The sequence below is a fragment of the Seriola dumerili genome, unplaced genomic scaffold (genome assembly GCF_002260705.1).
Source record: "Seriola dumerili isolate Sdu_G_001 unplaced genomic scaffold, Sdu_1.0 BDQW01000565.1, whole genome shotgun sequence".
NCBI lineage: Eukaryota > Metazoa > Chordata > Actinopteri > Carangiformes > Carangidae > Seriola > Seriola dumerili.
The window spans coordinates 1,115,355-1,125,177 of NW_019174820.1; positions in this window are offsets into that span (position 1 = coordinate 1,115,355).

A 9,823-nucleotide genomic window follows, 5' to 3' on the forward strand; every position below is an offset into this window, starting at 1 on the left:
GTGTGTGTGTGTGTCTGTGTGTGTCTGTGTGTGTGTGTCTGTGTGTGTGTGTGTGCAGTTAATTGCAGTGTGTTGATTGACGTGTTGAGACTGGAGGAAAGATGAGAGCAACCTGCAGTATTCACTTTCAGCTTGGATGTAGATGTTAGCGGATATCGGATCTTTATGGATGAGTGTGTGTCGGAGCGCCGCGTCCTCTCGGGGTCAGAGTTCATCATAAATCCCGCACGGGGAGTTTCCTGCCGGGAACGGCACTGCAACGTCCAAGTTTACCTCAAATCAAACGTCAGAGTTTAGTCTGCAGCGTCGGCTCTGAGTATACACCCAGGATGATTATTTAAATGGAGCGGAGTGAGGTCCGATGTGTTTGGACTCGACTGGAAATAGAAGAAAGGAACAAACAGTTTGAGTTTGGAGAGTGAAAGTTAGATTTAGTGGGTTCAGCCTGAGAGCGTGTTTTTGTATTTTACACTGAAGAGGCCAAAATGTTCCCGACAGACGAGTCAAACTGAGAACACGCTGCTGCTGTTACAGGCTCCAGCTCCAGCCAGAACATTTCAGTCCCTGACTTTTTTACAAGTCAGATAAATAATTTCAAACCAAAACGTCAAAATTCAAACAATTAAGGTTTTAACTTTTAACATGTTTTGATGGCTCACGATAATTAAACCTGGAAAAGTCTTTGCTGGTTTTATAATAACAAACTGAGAGTCAGTTAGTGAGGTCATTTATCTGACAGGTAATTTACCTGATCATCTTTTCCTCCCGAGCACAAAAAACTATTTCATATCCAACACTAAGTTCTTTTTTTTCGTGTTTGTGAATGTGATTTGTTCTTCTGCAGATGTCGTTATAAGTTCGTGAGTTTCAGTGTGGGCGGAGCCGACCTTTGACAGCACTTCCTGTTGTCATGTGTCTCCGGTCGAGATTCAGGAATACGTAGGAATACGGCGGTTCAACGGTTGAGAAAATGTAGTTCCTAAGTAAAGGGCTGTTTGAGTTAAAATTTTCAAAATAAAGCGACGACGATTCAACTGATATTAGCTTTTGTGGCTAAAACACAGCAGCTCGTCACTCACTCACTTCCTGCTGCTGCTGCTCTCAACTGAACCCAATGCAGGTAAATCACCTACTACAGATCACCACCCCTTTTTTACTCTTTACACTGTGCAACAAGATCAATTGAATTTTTAATTCATTATTTATAAATGTATTTATTTATTCATTGACTCGATTATATGTTTATATTTACATATATGTATTTATATAGTTCTACATTTATTACTAATTTATTTGTTTCAGAATTTATTTCATAGCTGTATTTATCTATTTATTTATCTATTTTTGATTAAAATGGTATTCCATATGGAACTACTTGAATGGAGACAGCAAACACAGCACATGAGGCGTTTAGGGGTCATCTGTAAATTGCAGCTACAGAAAACAACCTGAGTTCGGCCCCTGCGTGTCACAGAAACCCCGTGTTCCGCCGCAGCTCAGACACGGTGTGGTGTTGTTTCATTCTGACCGCGGAGGTATTTGAACGCACCATCCTGAGCAGGACTGAGTGAAGCTTTGATGGACGGCGTCCAGACTTCCTCTATATTTACACCTCCACGGCTCAGAGTAAATTTAACTTCATCATCTCTGCTCCTCAAGTTGTTCCTGAGGCTGGCGGCCAAATCCCTTCCTCTTCGCCTCCTCTCGAGGTCACGAGGGGGCTTTCAGCGGCCGCTGCTAGTTTTCTTCTTCGGTGGTGTGCGGCGGTGGGTGTGGCTGAGATGGAGCTGGCGGACCTGGCAAACGCCAGTTTCATTCTCTGAAGCCGGGTATAGACGGCTGAGGCCTCGCGCTGAGACCGAGGCCCTCACCGTTACCGTGGTGATGTTTGGAGGACAAGAGGAAGAAGGAGGGAAGGAAAGGAAAGGTGAAGAGAAGAAGGAAAGGATAGAAGGAAAGGGAGCAAGGGGAGGTGAGGAGGAGTGGAAGGAAGCAAGAGACAAGATGAAAGTCAATCCTTCTTTCCATCTTTCCTTCCTACTTTTCACTCCACTTCCCTCCTTCCTTTCCCTCCTTGCTTCCTTCTTTCCTTTTCCTACCCTTCTCCCATCTTTTCCTTCTTTTCTTCCCTATCACCTCCTTTTCTGTTCTTCCTTCATCCTTCTCTCCTTCGTCCCTTCCTTCTTTCCTCTGTCCTCCTTCCTCGCTTCCTTCATCCCCTGATTTCTTCTTCTTGCCTTCTTTCCCTCTTCCCTTCCTCCCTCTCCTCCTTCCTTCCTTCTTTCCTTTCCTCTTCCCAAGTTCCTCATATCCTCCCTGTCTCCTTCTGCCCTTTCCTTTTCCCTCCCTTCCTCTCTCCTCGTCCCTCTGGAGGATTAGTGTTGCTCTGAATGGTTAACATGTCGGAGGAGAAAACAGAAGGTAAGAGGATTATCTCTCTCTCTCTCTCTCCCTCTGTCTCTCTCTCTCTCTCTTTTCTTCTCCCGTCTGTGTTTGAAGTTTAAGCGTCTGGAGTTCAGGGGAGAGAAGTCGAACGCCACATCAGGAAACATTAAAATGACACGTCAGTGGCGGAAGTCAGACTCCGCCCATCAGAGCAGGAAGTTTTTTATTTTTTCTAAACATAAGCAGCTCCTGACAGATCGAGCTCATTCAGAGGAGATTAGATCAATCAAATGTTTTTCTTATTCTCCTCGGCAACAGTCAGAGCAGCAGCCATGTTTCTTTCTACGCATCGACCCACTGTAAGGCCCCGTTCACACCTGTTCACACCTGTTCACACCTGGCGTGAACACGTGTCTCCACATGTCTCCAGTGTCCTCTTGTTTTCTTGTTTTCTTGTTTGAAACACTAAAGTATTTTCCGTTCATTATGAACTGTGTTGTTAACCAGACTGTCACTACGAGATCGTGGCCACATGAGATCCAGACCGCCTCCCAGTGTGGAGAGATCGGATCTCAAATGCGTCTTCAATGCGTCTTGGGTGCGTTCACACCTGAACTTAGAGCTGTCCACCTGTGATTGGATGTTAAGACAAGATCTGAACAGGTCTTAACGGGTCTGAACTGGGCCTCAGTTAGTAGCATTTGAAACTAACTAAACCCAGAACCTCCTCGAGACCTGATCCTTTCAGTCCGGGTCGGGTATTTGGACTTGACTTCACCGCCTGGTGGTCCAGCTCCGTGAAGACTTTGTCCACGATGAAAACCCGTCCGTTTGCTTCCTGCTGAACTCGTGTGGTTCTGTTACAACTGGGTCGAATCCTAAACCTGGTGACACTGTGGTCACATGATGACGTCAGGGTCACGCCCTGATGTTCAACTAAAGGATGAAAACAGCCTCGTCTTCTTTTACATATTTGAGGTGGATAAGTTTTGTTTTTCCCTCAAACTCCACAGATGAAATCAGTGCAGCGCCTCTCCTCGTGATGAAGATGATGATGATGATGGTCTTGGTATTTGGACTCATGTCAGACGAGTGTTTTTCTCGGCGTCTGAAAGGCGACCTCGTCAGACGCTGACAGCTCGCCGCCTCGCTCCACTGTCCCTCTGAAGAACCAGAGAGGAACGGCAGGACGCAGCTTTGTCTGCCGCCACAAAGGACGACAAGACACCCGGCGGGCTGTGGATTTAACCCCCCCACTGAAAAACACACACACACACACACACACACACACACACACACACACACACACACACACACACACACACACACACACACACACACAACAGTGTGAGAGGCTACAGGTGGAGCTGCACCAAAGAGAAACTAATAATGAGGCAGCGGGAGGTTTCAGAGCCAGAATCAGGACTCAGCTGATCAGTCAGCTGTGGGAGAGGAGAGAGGGAAGGCTGCAGGGAAGGGAGGAAGTTAGAGTACAGAGAAAGGGCAGAGGGAAAGGAAGCAAGGAAAGGTTAGGAGGAGTGGAAGAAGGACAGAAATAAAGGATGCCAGGAAAGGTGAAGAGAAGAGGAGGAAGGAAAGGAGACGAGAGAAAGATGAAAGACAACACACATCCCTCCTTCCTTCCTTCATTCCTTCCTTATATACCCCCTTCTTCACTTCTTCAAGGAAGGAAGGAACGAAGGGAGTTAGGAAGGAGAGTGAGAAGTGAGAGGATCGTCAAACGTCCAACAGCTGTCCAGATGTTGCGAACCGAGCCACTGACAGACAGATGGACGTCTTTAACTCCAACCCCAACACAAAAGAGGATGAATGGAGGAGGGAGGTGAGGAAGAGGAGGGAGGAAGAAACAACAGCTCACCTGCAGACACAGACCTCCACTTTAGTTTAATGGACACAAAGAGACAAACTCATTTCCTCCAAAACAAAGCTGCTGTGTTCAGCCTCAGCCTCTGTGTGTGTGTGTGTGTGTGTGTGTGTGTGTGTGTGTGTGTGTGTGTGTGTTTACTTCCTCCTCACAGCCAATCAGAGGCGGAGCTTGGCTGCCAGCGGTGAGAGAGACAAAGCTGCTAATTAGTGGACTGGGCGATCAGCAGGTCAGTCGCACGGCAGGACACAACAAACACACACACACACACACACACATCTACCTGCTGTGTCTTTGGGCTGTTGTGTTTCCTGTGTGTGTGTGTGTGTGTGTGTGTGTGGAGGTGATCGGGGGTTAGCAGCAAACAGCAGGTTGACAGGAAAAACGGTGGAATCTTCCTTTAATCAGAGTCAGCAGGTCAGCGGAGGTTAAACAGTTTGTTCCTAAAAGACTTTAAGCCGCTCTGTCTTCTTTTCTTTCTTTCTTCTTCTCTCACTTTAAAGGTTTGACCTCTGAACGCGTCGCGGCCTCGAACCGCCGGTCTGCAGGCTGACCAGCAGGAGTCTGAGCGAGGACGACGCGCCGCCCTCGGGGTCCGGTTGAATCTGCTGAGAGAGTGAGTTTTCTTTTTAGATATCTCTGTTGTTTCAGCAGAAGTTCATCTGCTGGATTTCAGCTGCAGTGAAGTGAAGCTGAGTCATACGGCAGGTAAACGTCACCTGGACATTAAATGAATGGGATTTTTCTGCCAAGTTTGAATCCAGATCTCTGGAAAACGTTTCACTCTGAAATGATCAGATTGTTGAGATTTGAAAAACTTGACTTGAATCCATAAAACAGAAGTGTCAGTGATCATCGGATGGTTCCTCTGAAAGAACCGCAGATCGTCTCCTTTGAGAAGCAGGAACCAGAATATTCTGTGTTTTTAAATGAAACTAGGAACAGAGAGAAGAGAATCCTCCTCGTGTTGATTTAAATAAACATCATTTTAAGTACATGAGTCTTCCAGCCGACTGAGATTTACATTTTATTCATTTATTATTTTGTGAAACTAGGTGAGTGTTTGAAGGCGCTCACAGTCACAGAGTTTTAATAATTAGGAACGTGAAACAAAGAACAGACTGTCAGGTCCGAGGGCGGGAAAGCTGAATTCAGTGGAAAAAGTGAATCACTGTTTAATGCAGCTGAACAATGTTGTGTCCATTAACTTCAAGTAGAAACTTTATTAACGAGTCGAATCTTCACAACAGAAACAGAAACATCAGAATTAATTATCTAATCTGATTAAAACGACCATTTTCCCCTGATTTAAATGAGTCTGTACAAAAGCCACGATGAAGATGATGATGATGATGATGATGATGAAGATGATGATGATGATGATGACGATGAAGATGATAAAGATGATGATGATGATGAAGAAGATGATGAAGATGATGATGAAGATGACGATGAAGATGATGATGATGATAAAGATGCAGATGATGATGAAGATGATGATGAAGATGATGATGATGATGATAAAGATGCAGATGATGATGAAGATGATGAAGATGATGATTTTTCTGGTGTAAAATCAAAGAGCAAATGAACCTGGTGAATTTTTTTTTTTTTTTTCTCAAGTGATTTTGACACGGAGCGCGATGCCATTTTGACTTCACCCCCCCCACACACACACACACACACACACCCACACACACACACACACACACCCACACACACACACACACACACCCACACACACACACACACACACCCACACACACACACACACACACCCACACACACACACACACACACCCACACACACACACACACACACACACACACACTCAGCCTCCTTCACCGAACGGCAGCAATCGGCAAATCTGTCACTTTTCACCGCAGGTAGCGATATAATACAGCCTGTGATTAATTTTAATGAGACACTTTATGGAGGAGAAACAGATCAAATATTAGAGAGGGAGAGAAAAAAACTGATGTAATTACAGAGGGGGGGGGAGGGAGGGGGGATGGAACGAGGGATGGAGGAGAGAAGAGAGATAAGAGAGAGAGATGGAAAGGTTGAGAAAAGAGGGAAAGAATTTCACTTTAATTCACAGAACAGTAATAAAAACTGATTTAATGTTGATGTTGATGCAGCAGGGAGGTCGGCGAGGCGTCATGGTGAACAACACAGTGACTTCAGCTTCAGAGTCCTGAAAGGACAATATAACTGAAAATAAAACTTTTAAAGAGTTTGTAACTACAGGAAACTAAAGTTTGTCCTGGTCCATGGACACAGGAGTCAGCTCCTCGTGGTCGTATCCCTCCGCCACTCAGCCTAGATCCAGGTCACATCCTGTTTATCCAGAGTCAGAGAGAATATTCAAACATCTGTGTGAAGTCTTGAGTTATGGCTAAAAAGTGTTTTCTTAGGTCACCGTGACCTTGACCTTTGACCTTTAGGCACCAAAGTCTAATCAGTTCTTCCTTAATTTCAAGTGAATATTTGTGCCAAATTTGAAGACATTCCCTCAAGGACTTCTGGAGATACTGTGTTCACAAGGCCAAAATCTCATTTTGTGGGGTCACCGTGAGCTTGACCTTTGACCTTTGACCCCCAAAATATAGATCTGTTCGTCCTTGAGTCCAAGTGGACATTTGTGTCAAATTTGTAGAAGTTCCTTCAAGGCGTTCCTGAGATATCGTGTCCACGAGAACGTGACGGCCGCCGCTCTGACTGTCGCCGGGCGGACGAACAAAACAGCTTGTGAAAAACGAGCCACTAGATGTTGCATCACTTTGTGGTTGTTTTGGATCCTTTTCTAGTTTTTCTTTTTTGGTCATATAATCAATCAATTAGAGTGATTATTAGTTATTGGCCACAAGCCCCCTAGCTGCATCAGCTGGTCCCTCGTTTATAACTTGTCAAAACTCATCTCTGAGACGAGTCGGAGGAAAACATTAGACGCACAGAGGAGAGGAGGAGGAACAGAAAGGAGGAGAGAGAGACAATTAAAGAAAAGGAGAGAAGGAAAAGACACGTGATTCCCAGGATGATCTGTCGTGGTTTTCACTGTAACTTTCAGTAGGATTCATGCAGGGCCTCCACACACACACACACACACACACACACACACACACACACACAGAGTAAATTAATAGCACTGTGAACGGTAATTTGCAGTGAGACAAAGACGTGTTAAACTCGCTCTAATTGCTGACAGCGTCGCTGCAGCAGGAAGCCATTTTGTCGCTCAGACGATGACTCACCACGACATCAGACGCCGGCAAGATCCTCCACCCCCTCCTCGCCATCACTTCCTGTTTCAGACAACACCTGTCAGTCAGACTGTGTGGGCGGAGCTTCTTCTTTTTCTTTGATGGATCACTTTCCACTCAAGGGCCACTTACTCACTTCTTCTGGAGCTTTCGAGCATATCACACAGCCTTCATCAGAGTTGAGTTGAGCACAGTTCTCTTTAGGTTGGGTTGACACTGACAACTTAGCAATCTCTTCTGATGAAGACCATGGAATGTAGTTGAGAGCTGAGAAAAAATGTTTTGTCAATTCCTGTTGCCATGGTCACCGTCATTCTTGACTGCCAAACTAGTTTAGTTTAGTTGGAGATTAGTTTGACACAAGTTAACCCAGGTTTAATTTTACATCGGGTTAGTTTAATGTAGTTTGAGATTAGTTGAGTCTAGTTTAATTTAGTTAGGTTTAGTTTAGTTTGAGTTTACATTAGTTCAGTTTGAGTTGACTTTAGTTTAGTCCAAGTTTCATTTAGTTTGAGTTTAACTTAGGTTTAGTATCTTAGTTACTGTTGAGTTCAGTTTAGTTTAACTGAAGTTCTATTTGTCTTTCAATCTACTTTCCAGTAAAACACGTTATATTCAGCCAAGTCTTTCTTTTAGTTTAGTTGAGTTTATTTTAGTTTGTGTTAACTTTAGTTTTAGAACTGTTGACTAGTTTAGTTGATAGTAGTTCAGTTCAGTTTAGTAAGATTAGTCTGAGATTACACGAGTTGAGTTAGAGTTTAGTGTAGTTTAATTTGAGATTAGTTGAGTTAAGTGTTGAATGTGGTCTTGATTAGTGTTGAGTTTAGTTGTTGCTCTCTCTAACGTCAGTGTTTAAACTAAACAACTAAGCGTAACTATATCTAACCAGAGTGGTGGGGTCGTGTGAGGGTCAAGCCTTTGTTGTCTGCGTCCCTCAGAGGATCCTACAGCCTTTTAATGTGAAGTGTGAGGTCAGCTGACCAACAGGAAGTGAGGATGTCACCACAGCATCCGAGGGTTAATCCTCCTTTTGAACCTGCAGAGACTGTGTGTGTGTGTGTGTGTGTGTGTGTGTGTGTGTGTGTGTGTGTGTGTGTGTGTGTGTGACCCCTCTTCAGCAGCACTTGAGTTCGGGGTCGAGTGGCTGACAGACTCAAGAGTCTCTCAGAGTCTCTGGTCTCAGCTTCGTGATGTTTTCACGCCTCGCTGCTTGAGCGCCGTTTAAACATCATCTGTCCCACCTGTCAGGACAAATGTCTTTTATAAGTGTCCTCTCCAAACTGTTGACACAAAGTTGGAGGAATATTGTGTAAAATATCATTTTACACTGTAGAATTAAGTTTTCCTTTCATTGGAACTAAACCAGGAAAAACAAAAAGCAACCCAGACCAAAATTAAAGGAAAAAAAATGTTGTTTTGATTTTTCCTCCTCATCGTTTCATATAAATAAATAACAAATTACGAGCAATGTCAACAAAATAAAAGTAGTTTGATTCTTTTCTATGATTTATAAAATAAAATCTTAATTGGTGTAAAACACAAAGAGGCCAACACTTGAACTGACCCTTGATTAGCGTCTGTCTGCAGGATCAGATCCAGCAGATCTCAGGTCAGCTGACGGAGCGTCGCAGCGCAGAGAGACGCCAGCAGAGGAAGGTGCAGGATGTCCGTGTGTCAGCTGCTCCGTCTGCGGCTCCGCCTTAAAGTCTGTGGTGGAACACGGATTCATTCTTTACACAACGAGGTCAAAACCCTCCATGAGTAAGATCCTGCGTTCAAACCCCGTAAAATATACACGCAAAATCAGCTTCCTGTAGTTAAACTGTCACAGTAAGAGTACTTCCTGTAGTTAGTGTCACAGTAAAAGTACTTCCTGTAGTTAAACTGTCACAGTAAAAGTACTTCCTGTAGTTAGTGTCAAAGTAAAAGTACTTCCTGTAGTTAGTGTCACAGTAAAAGTACTTCCTGTAGTTACAGTATCACAGTAAAAGTACTTCCTGTAGTTTCAGTTTTAAAACTAGTTGGTGGTGATAACGTCAAACAGTTTTGCTGCTTTGTTGGAGTCTAATGGATCAAGATGACGTCATTTTAATGTGGTAACCATCTGATACTGTGTTTACGGGTCTGAGGGAGGGTCTGAGTTCTGGTTCGGGTCCGAGGGAGGATCTGGGTTCTGGTTCGGGTCCGAGGGAGGATCTGGGTTCTGGTTCGGGTCCGAGGGAGGATCTGGGTTCTGGTTCGGGTCCGAGGGAGGATCTGGGTTCTGGTTCGGGTCCGAGGGAGGATCTG